General features: G+C 41.5%; 1 long non-coding RNA gene across 1 annotated transcript; it reads right to left on the bottom strand.

Annotated features, from left to right (window-relative positions):
- Positions 1-897: 897 nt before the first annotated feature.
- Positions 898-15,729, bottom strand: LOC140700817 (uncharacterized). The gene is made up of 2 exons (XR_012079536.1): positions 15,542-15,729; positions 898-1,136 (listed from the first exon to the last, which is right to left on the bottom strand). It is a non-coding gene; the product is annotated as an uncharacterized lncRNA (long non-coding RNA).
- Positions 15,730-17,320: the final 1,591 nt, after the last annotated feature.

Below are 17,320 nucleotides of genomic sequence, written 5' to 3'. Positions count from 1 at the left end.
TTAAGTCATCAAAGTTTGTCATTTGGTTGTGGTTAAATGTATCTACCCTAGGAAACTGCACAGGGTGTGAGCACACAACAGTCATATGACTGTCACATGAAAACCTTTCCTTCAATGTTCAAGGGCGTGAGAGTAACAGATTTGGAGTCATACACATCTTGTTTCATGGGTGTGTACCTGTGTATGAAATTTCAGTGGAAAAGCAGCAAGAGAAAGGAAGGAGCAGGGACAGCTGTGTGACCATGCCTTCCTGTCTACAAGACTGCCTCTGGGAACCTGCCAATTGGTCAATATTTTTTATGTGCTTTAGAGGACCCATTATGTGCATAACATGTGTTCCAGATGGTTTGAGATGATAAGTCATGGTCCTTCTCCTCAAGAAGCATATGGTCTTTGGGGAAAAATAGAAAATGTACAGACATGATTCATTACAGAGCCCACTTCTCCCCGAAGGAAAAAGCTGATGTGTGAGGGGCTCGGGCAGGTGTGCTGCAGGGAAGACCGGCGGGGGCTGAGGTCCCTGGGGAAGGCTCTGTGCTGGGTGCTCTCCATCATTTGGGGACTAGCAGGTACTGGGGCACAGAGAGGTGGGAGGAACAAGCAAGGTGTGTAGGGCGACCTCAGTGAGGCCCTGTCACTGTCTACCTATTGGCTCAGAAAAGGTCTGGGAAAGACCCAGAGAGGGTCCCGAAATCCGTGATTGGAGATCATGAGCAGGTCACTTGTTCTCGGAGCCTGCGGTCAAAGCATTTGGCAATGGAGTGGCTTGGGCACTGCCCGGTGAGATCTGACACCAGCAGGATCCCATCTTGGCCCAGCATTCACCTTTCAGGTGCATGAACATAAGGAGGTGGGGGACAGGTGGCAGAGGATACTTGGGGGGCTCAAGGCAGCAGCTTTCACAAAAGTATTTTATTATTTTAGCAGCTGGTACAACTGTATGGGTGTGTGCCTGCTAAATGCCAGCTCTGGTCATGCTAATACTAGTTTGGCTGACCTTATATGGCTGTTGGGAGGATCACATGTCATCACATACATGAGAGCACTCTGTAAACTGGCTGTGCCAATGCAAACTGATCCTCTCAGTCGTTACGGTGTGGGGTGGCGCAGGGCATGGGGAACCGGAAAGTGAGCCCCTGCAACAATAAGATAACCAGAAGAAAATTGTATTTTACCATTTATAACTGGTGATAGCTCATTTTATTAAAAAAATACAGTTGAATGCAAAAAGCTACACGTTAAAAACCTCAAATGGGTCACATTCACAGCAAGATTATAAACTCCAGAGTAAGGATCTATGGTTTACACATTTCGTATCCTCTTAGAACAGTGGTTCACAAACTCAGGATCCTTCATGCTCTTAAATTATTGAGATTTCCATTCTGGAAGATGGGTTAGATAAAGTTTTCCCTATTCTTCCCACTAAGTATAACTAAAACCCCTAGACATTATATATAAACCAAACATAAGAAAGTTCTGGACTTAGCTTTTGCCTCAAATATCCCAGATTTGAAGCTGAAGAAGCCAGCAACCTAGAAAACAGCTGTGGGCACAGACAAGAAAAACTCCAACAAATCTCCTCTCTTTAGATAAAGGACCAGGAAAGGGCCACCTTAACAAGACAAAACGCTTTTAGACAATAACCACTCTTCTTCATCCAAAAACCATGGCCTCACTCAAGCCCATGCTGACAAAGACCAAGTGGGGAGCCTTGACTTCTACCCTCACAAGGCTATAATGAGGCACCCCAACATCCCTGCCAGGATGGCATCAGAGAAGGCCAAGAAGGAAGCTGGAATTTTTATCCCTGCCAGCTGATAATGAACACACACACACACCATGTCAATGGAGACCAGGCTGGGCACCTGGGTACCTAGCCCCACCTGGCAGGAACGAGGCAGCATCCCCTCCTGCCTCATGGGGTGATGTCAGAGGAAGCCTCATGGGAACTCAGGACTTTCACCATTTCCCAGACGGAGTGAGGCCACCGCAGAGGAGACCACATGGGGAGCTGGAACTCGCACTCCTTTCCAGGATTAATGAGGATTCCTGACCTTGGCTGCCACTAGGGGCTGAGTAGGGAACCCAGGCTTCTACTTCCTCTTGGCAGTAATGAGACAGTGCTCCCTCTTCATTCATGCCAGAGTTGTATCAGGGAAAGCCAGTTTAAATAAAGGCTAGAGTTTCATACCACAATAAAAATGTCCAAGTTTGGTTTTCCTAATTTTTTTTTCTAAAACCTTAGCTCCTATCCTTTTGAGTAGGGGAGGAGAGCTTACAGCTAGGGTAAGGCCCCACAAATCTAAATTTGCATTCATTCCTACATCTATCCACTGGTTTATCTGTTCATTTGTTTACTTGATAAATATTTTGGGCCAAGCCCTGGACTAAATACTGAGGAGAAAGGGCTTCAAGCATTATGTGCAGATTTGTGGGGAGGCAGGGGCAAAATGTTTAATGTTAAAACTAAAAATAAAAGGATTTTTAAAATTAGACAATTAAAAAGTCCAAGTTCAATTTAAAAAATCACTTGTCATACTAAGAACCAAGAAGATCTCAAACTGAATGAAAAACAACAGTGACAACAACAGTCAATAGATGCCAACATCAAGAGAACAAAGATGGTAGAATTATCTGACAAAGATTTTATAGCAGCCATGATGAAAATGCTTTGGTAAGCCTTATGATTATGCTTAAAACACAGGGAAAAAATGCTTTAGCATGGAAATACAAGATATAAGGAAGAACCAAATAGAAATTTTAGAATTGAAAAATATAGTAACAGAAATAAAAAGCTCAGTAAATGATCTCAATGGAAGAATGGAAGGGACAGAGGAAAGCATCAATGAACTGGAGAACAGAAAAATAGAAATTACCCAATATGAACAAAAGAGAGAAAACAGACTAGAAAAAAAAAAAAGGACAGATCCTCAGGGACCAATGAGGCTAAAACAAAAGATTCAACATTCATATCATGGAGTTCTGAAAGGAGATAAGAGAGGGTGGCTGAAAAAGAAGCTGAAAAATAAAAGCCAAAAAGACTCCAAATTTGGTAACATACACAAACCTATAAATTTAAGAAGTTGAACAAACTCCAAATATGATAAACCCAAATAAGTCCATGCCAAGACACTCATAATTAAACTCCTGAAGACTAAAGAAAAATAATCTCAAAGTCAGCCAGAGGAAAACAACATCTTACCCCCAGGGGAAAAACAATTTGAATAATAGCAGATATCTCCTCATTAACCATGGAGGCCAGAAGGAAGTGGCATAATATTTTTCAGCATTGAAAGAAAAGAACTGTCAATCCAGAGTTCTATACCCAGCAAAAGTATCTTTCAGGAATGAAGGGGAAATAGTGACATTGTCATCAACCAACCTACACTAGAAGAATGGCTAAAGGAAGTTCTCTAAACAAAAATAAATGACAAAACCTTGGAACATCAAGAAGAAAGAACACAGTTAACAAAAATATGGGTAAATACAGTAGGCTTTCCTTCTCCCATTAAGCTTTCTAAATAATGTGTAATGATTGAAGCAAAAATCACAACACTTATAATGTGGTTCTATGTATTCAGAGGAAATATTTAAGATAATTATTTTATAAAGAGGGGAGAGTGAAGGGACATTAAGAGACATAAGGTTTTTTAAAATTTTATTAATTTTATGCAAATTTTTTTTAAAATGGAGATACTGGGGATTGAATCCAGGACCTTGCATATGCTAAGCATGTGCTCTACCACTGAGCTATACCTACCCTCTAAAGAGACTGGTAAATCACTCAAACTGGTAAAATGAAGACACAGGATTCTGTGATAAGTTTTGTATATATAATGTAATGCCTAGGGCAACCAGTTAAAAAGCTATACAAAGAGATAAAATAAAAAAACACCAGAGGTAAATAAAAATGAAATTCTAGAAGGTGTTCAAGTACACACAGGGAGGCAGGGAAAATAAATGGAAAATACAGAGAATAAACAGGAAATAATGGTAGACTTAATAAGCACTAACATATCAATTAGTACATTAATGTAAATAGTCTAAACAACAATTAAAAGACAAAAATTATTAGAGTGGTTTAAAAAAACATGACTCAACCATATGATGTCTGCAAGAAACTCATTTCAAATATAACAATATAGGCAGGATGGGAAAATATATGTCATGCAAACATTAGCAACAAAAAAAACCCACAATGAGATATTACTATCAGACAGAGTAAACTTCAGAGCAAACAAAATCAGCAAAAATACAGAGGAATATTATATAATGATGAAAGGATCAATTCATCAAGTAGACGTAGTAGTCCTAAACGTGGGTGCACCAACCACCAGAGCTGCAAAATATGTGAAGAAAAAACAGATATACTTGAAAAGAGAAAGAGACAAATCCCCAGTTACAGCTGTAGACTTCAACATCCCTTTCTCAACAACTGGTACCAACTAGACACAAATTCAGCAAGGATATAGAAAAACTCAACAATGCTATCAACCCAGAGAACTGAATCAGTATTTATAGAACCCTCCACACAACAACACAGAATACACATGTTTTTCACACACCCACGGAACATAGGCCAAGATAGACCGTACCCTGGGCCATAAAAAAAGAGTGTAAGAAATTCAAATCCTATAAAGTGTATTCTCTGACCACAATGGAAATAAACTAGAAATCAATAACAGAAAGATAATACGAAAATCGCCAAACACTTGGAAACTGAACAACAAAATTTTAAAAAATAATCCATGGGTCAAAGAGGTGGTCATAGAAGAAATTGTTTAAAATACAGTGAAATGAATGAAAATAAAAATACAACATATCACAATTTGTGGGATACACATAAAGCAGTGTTGAGAAGGAAATTTATCGCATGAAATACGTATATTAGAAAAGAGGGAATGTCTCAAAACAATAATTTAAGGTCTCACTTCAAGAACTTAAATAAAGCCGAAGCAAGCAAAAGAAAGAAAGTAATAATGTAAGCGCAAAAATTAATAAAATTGAAACAGAGAAATGCCTGTTTCCAAATAAAGAAAATTAATTTTTAAAAAAGGGCTGGTTCTTTGAAAAGATCATAAAATTGATAAACTTCTAGCAAGACAAAAAGAGAGAGGACACAAATTACCAACATCAGGAATGAACGAAAGGTTATCACTAAAGACCCTGCAGACATCAAAAGGATAAGGGAATATTACAAGCAACTGTACATTCATAACTCTGACAGCTTTGATGAAATGGACCACAACTGCCAAAACTCGCCCAAAATGAAATAAATCATTTGAATAGTACTGTAACTGTTAAGGAAATTGAATTCGTAATTTAATAACTCACAAAAAAAAATCTCTAGGCTTAATTTCACTGGAGAATTCCACCACTCATTTAAAAAAGAATTAATAGGAATTCTAAACAATCTCTTCCAGAAAATAGAAGAGAGAGAACACTTTGCAATTTATTTCATGAAACTAGTGCTACCCTGGTAACCACAACTAGCCAAAGAGAGGATAAAAAAAATTCAGACCAATGTCCCTCCTGAGTGTAGGTGCAAAAATTCTTCACAAAATATTATCAAATAGAACTAAATAATATCTAAAAAAATTGTACACCATGACCAAGTAAGGTTTATTATTTATGCATTATTATTTATTATTATTATTAAGATTCAATATTTGAAAATCAATTAATGTAATCCATCATATTAACAGGCTAAAGAAGTACATGATCATATCAATCAATGCAACAAAAGCATTTGACAAAATTCAACACTCGTTCATGATAAAAAAAACTCTTGAAAAAATAGGCATAGAAGGGAACTTCCTCAACTTGATAAAGAGTACGTACAAAAAAACCTACTGCCAACGTTTTACTTAATGGTGAAAGACTGAATGTTTTCCTTCTAACATCAGGAACAAGGCAAGAACGTGTACTCTCACCACGCTCATTAAGCATAGTGCTGGAAGTTCCAGCTAGTGTGACAAGGAAAGAATAGGAAATACCTGGCATACGGAATGCTCTGAGAAAGACTGCACTGAGAGGATACAACAGACCAGCTACCGAATGGGAGAAAATATTTGCAAACCACATATCCAACAAAGCACGATTATCTAGAACATATAAAGAACTCTCAAAACTCAACAGTAAAAGAGCAAACAATCCAATTAGCACATGATCCAAAGCTACGAAGAGACCTTTCACCAAGAAATATATAAAGATAGCAAACAAGCATACCCACGATTGTTCCACGTCATTAACCACCAGGGAAATGCAAACCTAAACCACCATGAGGCATCACTACAAACACAACAGTGCCTGAATAAGAAATGTAACTACGACAAATGCTGGTGGGGCACAATCAGAGAAGCTGGATCACTCATACATGGCTGGTGGGACTGTAACATGGTGCTGCCACCCTAGAAGACAATCTGGCAGTTTCTTTAAAAACTAAACATACAACTACTATATAACCCAGCAGTTATACTCCTGGGCATCTATCCCAGAGAAACAAAGACTTAAGTTCACACAAAAACCTGTACCACAATGTGTATGGCGGATTTATCTGTAATAGCCCCAAACTGAAAGCAACCCAGATACCCTTCAGTGAGCGAATGGCTAAACAAACTATGGTATAGGAATAAAAAAATAATGAACTATTAATACATGCAAAAACCTGGATTAATCTCCAGAGAATTATGCTGAGTGAAAAAAAACCAATTCAAAAGGTTACGTATTCTATGATTCTGTTTATTATAACATCCTTGCAATGATAAAATTATAGAAATGGAGAAGAGACTAGTGGTGGCCAATGGTTAAGGAAAGGGTAGAGCATGGAAAAGCGAGGTTGTCCTAGGACAACATGAGGGATCCTAGTGGTGACAGAAACGTTCTGCATCTTAACTGTACCAACGTCAACATCCTGGCTGTGATATCATCCTAGAGTTTTGCAGGATATTGAGTAAAAGGTACCTGATATCGCTCTGTATTACCTCTTACAACTTTATATGAGTCTCAGTCTAAAAACTTTAATTTAAAAAGTATTAAAGATAACAAAGAACTTGCTTATATTGGTCATATCTATTGATGTTTACCATATTAAAAATGAAAACAGAAACATTTAAAAATAATTAATTCATTGAAAACAACAATATAACCAAACATGTTAATAGAAACAGCATATTTTAGGAAACATAATTATATTTTTCAAAACAAAGGAAAGTTAGTGAGAAAGTGGTATTGTTTTGCATTCTTCAGATCTCTGTAATGTTTAGCTTAATGGAAACAGCTTGAGTCTTTTTTTATTACTAATAACTAATATTTTTTTAGATTTTTTTCTTTTTCAGTTTTATTATGAAACAGCTAGATTCTTATACATGCTTCTGCAGTCTATCACTTGCAATGTTGTTTTAGTTGAAGTAAATGAAGACAAGCCAGCCCCACTTTGATATGTAATTATAAAAGAGGAGGATATTTTAATGGCCTTTTCAAATAATGCTAGATATCCTTTCTTGATAGTACACAAAAACTTGATGAGTGATAACTTTTAAAAAAATTAGTTGTGGGGGTGGGAGGGTACAGCTCAGTGGTAAAGTGCAGGCTTAGCATGCACAAGGTCCAGGGTTCAACCCCAGTACCTCCATTTTAAAATAAAAATTAGTTGTAATGTGGAATCTGAAACTATATCAATGAACTTTTTAATTCTCTGTTACCTCAAAATCCATTTATCTATCTTACACTCTGAAGGGATCCATGCTTGAATTCTTGGCCTCCTGCAGCCCTGCAAGTTGTCTAGGACCACCAGGGGCTCCTGGACCACACTTTGAGAAACATTGCTCTAGAGTTCTTAGTCTGAGACCTGCTATAAGTGCCCAATAAATGCATTAATCTGATGATGGAATATTGAAACCCTTAGTTCAAAGACTGCCTGCAGACTGGGCAGCTGAAATGATTAGAGATGGAGGTCTTGTCTGGGAGAAATCAGACAGCAAATACACATATTGCAGATCACATGGTCCTTGTCTCTGGCGCTTCCCCAAGGTGGCCCCGTGTCCCTCTGTGTGCCTTGACCCGGTAGCGTGTCCTCAGAGAGGAAGGGCTCCTCTGCAGTACACCAGCCGGATGGGTGATGTTTCAAGCACTTTTTAAAAGACGTTTTATTCTCTTTTTATAGATGAAGATGCTGAGTGATTGAAATGGCTTGTACAGAGAAGCGGACTGGGGACCAGGTGCCAGAACTCCTGACCCTCTTCCCCGTCCACAGCCCCAGCAGAGCCATGAATGGCCCCTTTCAGCAGCTGTTAACCAGCTTATACTTTTCTCTTAAGAGGAGCATAATAGTTCCCCCATGAATCTAAACCAATGAAACAAGCAGTCCTTTCCCTTTCACAGTGAATAGTAACCCAGGAGAACTCACTGCCACAAGTTATTTTGCAGCAAATAACTAAACAAGGATACAAACAAGATCAGACGCTCATCCAAATAGGGAAAACCATGGCAGGCTTTTAAGTCTGCTTTGAAGCAGCCTGTGGTCACCAACTCAAGTCTGGGAAGACATCTCAGTGAGAGATGATTAGGTGTGGGTTTTTTGTGTGATTCTGATTTTCAAGGGAAAGGTTTGCATCTTATTCTGAAACACTCTGGGAAAGTCTGAGAAGAGATTAGCTGTGAAACTCTTATGAAGGCCCTGATGGATTTATAGTTACAACGACAGACAATAGGGACCTCTTTGTACGCTACAGTTTGTCCCTGAGGGACGCGGCAGTGTGTTGCAGGGGACTGTTTCCCTCAGGGAACTCCTGGGAGGGAGGGGCTGTGCCTTACTCACTGTGGCATCTGCACTGCCAGCCCCAGAAGTCGGACAGAGTTAGGGCTCAGTGAGTTGTTGAATTAACAAATCACGTTTAGCCAGCATGATGTCGAGCCCTTGTGAAGCAGTTACATACAAGTCAGTCATTCCAGGCTGTTCTAGAATTCTATGGAAAATGTCCTGGGATTCCATACAGAGAAAAAATTTAGTTGCATATGATGTTGCTTTTTCAGAATTTTCTAAATTATTTTAGCTAATTTAATTTCATTTATCAAGCAACAGGACTTCTGGGATCCCAATCATGTTCATAAATGCCTCTCCTCTCTCTTCCCTGAGGACCTGGCTTCAGGCACAAGCCCGGTGTGCTGCAGAGTCAGAAATAATTTGGAAGGACGGTTTCTAAAAGCAGAAATCGTCTTTTTGGTGTCATGCCAGGTCAGAAGCCAAAGTTCCCAGTCCCTCGAGGCATCTTGGAAATTGCCGCATGTTCTTTGATAGAAAAACAGGGACAAGAGATTATTGTCGTCTACATTTTCTTTAAATTCTCATGGGTTTTGTGAGTATACGCATGCTTCTGAAGAGCTCTAAGTTAAATTTAATTACAATACATGTAACAACAACAATAAAAACTCTATACAGTAAAGCATTCCAAGCCCCAGCCAGTGGCCTACTTACAATGGCAATGACACAGTCCTCAGGTTTGTTATAATGAGATTTGATTTATGTCTGGGAATCCCTGAATATATGAATAGAGGATTTCACTACGATTTGTGGCTCTTACCGGGAGATAGATAGATAGATAGATAGATAGATAGATAGATAGATAATAGCAACTAATTTTTAGCTCAAGTTGATTTCATTCATTCATTTCACTAATTCGATAGTTAACTATTATAAAATAGGTTACCAAAATAATTTTTTTCTTTTTTTTTAAAGTGCAGTGTTTTATCCTTGCTTTTTTTGCAGGAGGGGTGGGGTGGGAGGAAGGTAACTAGATTATTATTTATTTATTTATTTTAAATTATTATTTTAATGGAGGTACTGGGGATTGAACCCAGGATCTCATGAATGCTAAGCACACACTCTACCACTGAGATATAGCCTCCCCACAAAGCTATAGATTGTGACTATCTTTTATTTCTTTTTTTTTAATTAAAATTTTTTTTTGCTTTTTGGAGGGGGAGGGAATTGTCTATTTCTTAAATTATTTTTTTTTTAATGAAGGTACTGGCAATCGAACCCAGGACTTCCTGCATGCTAAGCATGCGATCTACCACTTGAGCTATATGCCTTCCCCATAAAAAAATAAGTTTTTAAATAAGCACTGTATATGCCTTACTGTATGCCAGACACTATTTAGAGCCTTTGCTATGTTACATCATTTAATTTCTAACAACCTTACACTGTAGATATTTTATTTGTCCCTGCCAAGAGTTTATAGTCTTCTGAGGGAGACAAATCTTAAACGGTAAGTCTAGAACATGGTAGATGTGGTGGTGGAGCCATTCCAGAGGAGTTATGCAGGCACAAGAGAGAGGCATGACTTCATTTCCCCAAAACATCAGAGATGAGTGGAAGCTAAACAATACTTGAGCTAAGTCATTATTTCTTCTTTTGTGTACAATTACTTAAACTTTTATGGTTTGAAAACATTCTTTAATATTTTATAAGAGTTAACCATATATACACACACACACACACAGACACCGAATCCTCTGTGTTCAGTATATTTCTAAATATTCAAGCACTAGGCTCTAAAATATATCAATTTTCTTCTAAAAGTGTTTTTAGATTTGACTTCTGCTGTTTTGAGCAATCTGGTGGTAAATCTGTATGGAGAGCCGTGAGCTTTATTCCTTGCGAAGTAAGAATATATAATGATTAGGTGAATTATTAAAAAGCAAATCTGGATAACTTAGCGTGGAACACTTTGACCAAATTTTACACAATGGCACTCACGGTCCAAATTGACTCTCTACATGTTTGCAAAAATTTGAGTCATTGTTGAAACATTCGGGAAATTTCATGTAAAACAGGGTGGATTCCTCACTAAGACTGAGATTTCTGATTTCCCTTTGGAAAAATTGAAACCTGGGCCGATATTTTGGCCTGGACAACAATCTTCTGGCCCTGAGAAGCAGCTGTTTCCTCAGGCTATGAGGAGATGGTCTTAAAAGGATGAGTAACTGAGTTTGGGAGGCTGGCATGAAAGACAGAGAAAATGGTATCAGAAAAGAGGCGTTGTGTGTGTGTGTGTGTCTGTGGAGAACTACAAGTGGTTCCCTGAGGCAGGAGTGTAAAATTTAAGTCAAAAGAAGTAAAGATGAGGTTTGAGAGGTTACAGTGGGCTAGATTTTGGCAGGCTTTGCATGTGATGCTAAGAGCTTGAACTCGATCCTATAGACAGCAAGCAGATATTTGAGTTTTAAGTAGGTGGGTTACATTCTCAGATTTCCACTCTAACCGGATCATTCTAATGGCAAGTGGAGGGAGAAGTTGAGGGCACCCAGCCTGAAGCCTAGGAGACTAGTTAAGAAGCTATTACAGTGATTAAGAAAGATAAGGAAAGGCTTGAACTCTGGTAGTGAAAGTGGGGATGGGGAAAAATACACAAAATGCTTGTGAGATATAAAGGAGCATAGAAAAAGTTCATGGTTTTATATTGTATGGAGCAAAAGGATGAGGAGGGAGATGAGAATACCTGCTAGGATTCTAACCACTGGGTGGGTGGTGGTGCCATTTAGGATGGGAAGAGACCACAGAAGAAGGAGCAATGCAGAGGGGAAGAGAATGCTCGTTCCCAGGCCTGTGAGTTTCGGCATGTGGACGGCCAAGCAGAGATGTCAAAGAGGCACTTAGCTATAGGAGCTGTCTTAGTCCATTTGGACAGATAGAGCAAGGAAGTCTGAGATCAAGCTGCTGGCAGATTCTGTCTGGTGAGGACCCACTTCCTGGTTCATAGAAGGCTGTCTTCTTACTGTGTCCTCACATGGCAGAAGGGGTGAAGGAGCTCTCTGGGGTCTCTTTTATAAAGGGCACTAACCCCATTCATGAGGGCTCCACCCTCATGCCCTAATTACCTCCCCAAGGCCCTACCTCCTAATACCAATGCATTGAGGAGTGGTTTCAACATAGAATTTGGGGGGCACATAAACATTCATTCTGTAGCAAGAGTCTAAGGCTTGATGAAAATGACTTACTTAGAGGTCAAATTTTGGTCGCCATTAGCAAATCAGTGGTTGTCAAACCAGGAGGGTGCTTCAATCAAGTCAGGGAGAGTTTACAGCTGGGAAGGGCAGTAGTAGAGGATGAACCCCGGGAACACCATCTTCTAATGCAACAGTGTGCAGACTCTAACAACTACAGGGTGTGTTTTTGCAGCTCAAAGTTTGATTCCTGCCTTTTCACCGGAATGGCTTTTTTCTCTCCATCTATCCTCACATTCATTCCTTCCTCTTCTGTTCCTTCCTTGTCTTCTTTGCTATCTCATCATCTTCCTCCCTTCAATTTTTTATTATAGAATATATTACATATAAAAAGAGGGCATGTAACACATAGGTATGGTTTCAAGACGGGTAATGAAATAAACACAGTACCACCTTAAGAAATAGTACATTCCAGATGTAACCCTCACTGATTGCTTCTCCCCTTCTCCCTCCTCCCAGAAGTAATAACCATTATCCTGAATTCTGTGGTTTTCACATAGTTTTGTCATATAGGGTTATCACTAAACAGTATTTTTCTTTTGAGGGGAGTGTTTATAAAAATAAAATAAAACTGTCTTTTTCCGTGATGGCCTATTATTGGTGTTGTTTCTCAGTATTATGCTTGAGACATCCATCTTTGCCAAACGTGTAGCTGTAGTTCATTCTTTCACTGCTCTTTGGTCCTTTGCATGCAGCAGTTTATCAGTTCTCTCCCAAATAGTCTTTTGGGGCATTTTCTGGGTTGTGGCTGTAACAAATGGTGTCTTTAGGAACATTCTCAACAATGTGTTTGGTGAACATCTACACCGAGAGTTACACCTAAATTTGGAATTGCTGTATTGAACCGTGTGGGGAACTCAACTCTTTTCCAAAGTGGTTATACCAATTCATAATCCGATCGGAAGTCATCATGCTTTTTTAAAATTAAGAATGTTTATTTTGTTGTAAAGAAACCTATGTTCATGAAATAACTTTTCAAATAGAAAAAAATTTGCCCATTGTTCTAATACTCAATGACCAAGAAAACCACTTTTTTTCTAGCATTCTTTCTTCACTTGCATTTTAACTTTTCTGTTCCACCTTCTTTCTCCCTTTGTTTTCCACTTTTCCTTCACAGATTCATTCTGGAGGCATTACCCTTGGTAGTCCTGTTTTCTTTTTCTGTTCTTTTTACTCACTTCCCCACCCAGAGTCCATGCCCCGAAATTCCCTGTGGATTCACAGGCTGGAGCAAAATCCCCGCCTTTGGAAAAGCAGAAGAGGGCAAGGTGCTGGTGGCCTCTGGAAAATCCCCCCAGGGCTCCCCGTCCTACTGACTGCAGCCTGTTTTGTTTTTTGGCTTTCTCTTTTTAATATGTGTCATCTGTACAGTTAGCCTTTGGGGACTAGCGGATATCGGGTCTGTTGAACTCCCTGTCTGTTTCCTGAGCGGAAAGGTAAACAGCACTGGGACCTACTCAGTATTTCCCACGGGTTATGAACGCGGCAGGACGCTCTGAAAATAGAAACATCGGCTCAGTGAGGTGTCCCGAGGTGAGCAGGGCCTGGCCTGCTTGCTCCTCGCCAGAAACAGCCACTTATGGCCTCAGCAGATAGAGCAGATCAGAGTCCGGGTCCCCGCCAGGGCAGAGGGACCCTGAGACACTTCCATTTGTCTGGAGAGTCAGGGAGGAACCGGGGCCCCTTTCCAGAGGAAATGCTGTCGTTGGCTTCCAGCTGCCTGGCATGTGGGCATCGGGGCTCAGGGCTGTGTGATGCGCCCCTGTAATTAGTCCCGGGGAGATTCCCGGAGGTGAGGGGGCTGCTCTCTGAGTATCTGTGCTGCAGGGAGCTAAGAAGCTGGCCCCGGGGATCGGAGGGCGGGGTCTCACTCAGCCTCACTTCCGGTGCTTCCTCCCCTTGCCCCAAACTGGAATTACTGGGCAGCTTTTAAAAAGACCAATACCTGAGTCCCACCCCCAGAGATTCTGATGGAATGAGGCCGGGGTAAGGTCTGGACGTCAGGAGCTTTCAAAGCCCTCCAGATAATTCTAACATGCAGCCAAAGCTGAGAAACACCACATAAGCTCAAAGCTGAATGGTCCAGGGATACCAAGGAACCAACCGTTGCTTTCAGTTTTGCTTTAATAACCACCATTCATTGAAGCCCATTAAGTGCCAGCGAGGTGCTGAGCTCTGAACACACATCAGCTCATAATAATTAGCCCTGGGTCAATGGTAAGGAAACAAAGGCTCAGAGAGGTTAAGGGATTTTCCGGAGTTTACACAGCAAGTTCGGATTTAAATCCTGATCTTTCTGACTGTCTGTGCTCTGACCACTTTCCCATGCTGCCCCAGGTGACCTCTCCTTTGGAGAAATATCAAGAATGGTTTGGAGAATGAGAGAGCCCTTTCATTCAAGGTAGCAAGTTAGCATGATTTAAAACATGAATGAGGGAGAGACAGAAGAATGCAAGGGAGTGAGGAAAGAGGAGGGAGTTGCCTAATTTGAATTTGGGATCAAAATCCTTCTACAATGAAGTCTTTCTTTCAGCAGCTCAGAGGAGCCATAGTCATCTGCTACAATCTGGGGGCCCAGCTGGTGGTGGGGAGAGGCAGGCCTGGGCAAGGCTCTGACTCAGCTTTGATGACAGACAGAGGCGCTCTCTCGCCCACAGCATCCGTCTGCCAGACCCCTTGGTTTGGGGCCTCGGAGATCAGCACACACATCTCTGGAGACTGGGGCATCCCTGCAGGGCACAGCCAGGTCAGCCAAGGAGCAGGACACAGCTAAGGAACTGGTGATGTGTTTTTAATTTTCTTATTATCCAATTCCTTGTGTACTTTTTTTTTTTATGGTGAGTAAACACTGAAAATAGTGACTGTTACATGAGCACTTATTCCACAATCTGTTCTTGAATTTACACTCTCTCCGAAGGTGCTTACTGTAGACTGAAAATCTATTTTAAAGATCAAACTATAGGGCCTAAGGCTGTATCAGCGATGGCATCAGATGCCTGCAGGCTTTCTCTGCAGCGGCCGCAGGGTGGCCAAGCTGCTATCCCACGACCGGCTCCTTCCGTGGCTTCTGTCCTGCCACCTTTCTGGCTTGAACCACAGATTCCCACTTTCCAAATTTCTGAGGCAGGGATTCGTCTGGTTCTTACTTTCCCACAGTTGAGCCTGGAACACTATCTGAAGGCCCCTGCGGGAGCTGCTCCCTTCCTGCCGAGAGGCTGGTTCTTGTCGTGTTGACATCTCCCTGCTCTGACACGGTCACCCCAGACACACCTGCCCACGCGCACCGCCGCGCTGCGGTGGTAGGTTTGCGCTGGGAACCAGGGCGTCTCAAGGAGCTGACTTGCTGTTTCTCACCAAGTCTGCTGCGCACCTAGCACACCTTTTATGGAAAGCCTCCCAAAGTCTAACGACATCACAGAAGATCAAAGACTTACGTAATATCACCCCAAACCCTACTTAGTTCACTGTAATGATTCTCTCAAGTACCTCAATCACCCAGGTCACTGAAAAAAATCTCGAAAAGAGGGCATCTTACCTTACGGGGTCCGACTAGACAGCCCGCGCGAGAGAGCGCGCGCATGCGCAGGCACACAGAAGACGGAGGATGTTTTATTGACACTAAAGGAATCGGCAGCCATGGTTACGGAGTCACCATTGTGCTGACCAGCAAACACGTTTCTCGGGACAGCACTCCTCTCCTCTCCAACAATGGAGTGCACAGACTGGCTGGGCATCCCTGGAAGCACTCAGCGCCGGTGGGTGAAGGCGGGTGATCTCATCTCTCTCAGACCTCCAATTCCATGCTCCTCGGCTGGGAGGGCGGGTAAAGCTGGACGCTCAGTATGTTAAACTTGGAGATCAAAAACACGAATAGAAATGCCTGGGTTCCTGCCACTGTGGGACTTCCACGTCCATATGGGGCTCCTCACACTCAGACTGTTAACAGACAGACATTAAACCTCTACCTTATTTTAAAACAAACAAACAAACAAAACCCCTGGACTTGGAAACAGGAAGAAGAGCTTTTTCCTTTGGTTGGTTTTTCCCTGAGAGGCATGACATTGAGCAAGGCAATACCTGGAGAGGATGAAATTGCTTTTATTACCACAAGTTAAGACTCTCAAGCTTGAAGGTGAGACAAACTTAGCTCTAATCTGGCCCACGTAACAATGTGGCCTTGGCCTGTTTTCGCTTCCTTGTGTGGAATTAGATGCGAGTCTTTTTTCCATCCTGCAGAAAGGGGAAGGCATAAGAAAGAGCCTGTGCGGTGGTGTCACTGCAGGAAGACATCTGACTCTCAGAGGGGCAGGGCTCCAGGGGAGATGCTAAGCCCCTGCCCTGCACTGCTCTGACGCACCAGCCACACGGTCTGTGTCAACCTACTGGTGTCTATAACACCACTGCGCTCCACTGTAATCCCTGATCCCAGTGGGGTTTAAAAACTGTGATCCACGGCAGTGTTTGTCAAACTGTAGGCCATATACACCTAGAAGTCTGCAAGGACATTTAGGAATCCTGACATTCTAGCAGGACTTTGAAAGGTTTGGATCATCGAATGGCCACTTAGAACAGAAATATTATGAGATTGTAGACCCTGTGTCTGCTTTTCTGTTTACAATCAAAACATCACGGAGCCATCAGTTAACGTGACCATGGTTAACTTTTTTTTAAATCAAAATAACATTCGTACAAAAAAGTACATCCTTTTCTGATTCCATCAGGTGCCCTTTCTATTCAACCTTCTCTCCCATCTTTCATTTCTAGGTCGGTGGCCTCACCGCAGAGGCAATGACAACATTTCCGTCCTGGGGAAGCTCCACGGAGAGGGTGGGAGTGAAGCTGGGCGGGGAGGAAAGGGTGGGATTTAGATGGGGAGGGCAGAGGGGGCGGGGTGAAGGCAGGAATGTGACGCCTTTCAGTGCCTGCTCACTTCCAATCCAGGCAGTCTCTAATCCCAGGAGTGGAGCCTTCTCATGGGAGTAGTTTGGCAGTTTATGACTTGTATGTAATTTGAAAAATTATATCAATAACAGTCATGACTTGGACTTACCTTCACCTTAACCCAAAGTGAGGGGTGAATTTTCCTACAGATACACCTGTTCAAATGTTAAACTACTTTTGTATTGGAATCTGGTTTTCCATTCGTGCCGTGGAAGACAAAATAGCTCTGCTTTGGATTCACTTAGGAGCTGAATGATTGATAGCAAGCAACTGGCAAATATTTAGAAATACCATTTAGGTTGACTTGGTGACCACCATAAATCCATATTTTGGTTTTCCCCATGTCACTCCCATAGGCTGAGTTCCACACCAG

Source organism: Vicugna pacos, chromosome 2, assembly GCF_048564905.1.
Source record: "Vicugna pacos chromosome 2, VicPac4, whole genome shotgun sequence".
NCBI lineage: Eukaryota > Metazoa > Chordata > Mammalia > Artiodactyla > Camelidae > Vicugna > Vicugna pacos.
This window is presented reverse-complemented; position numbering and strand designations above follow the sequence as displayed.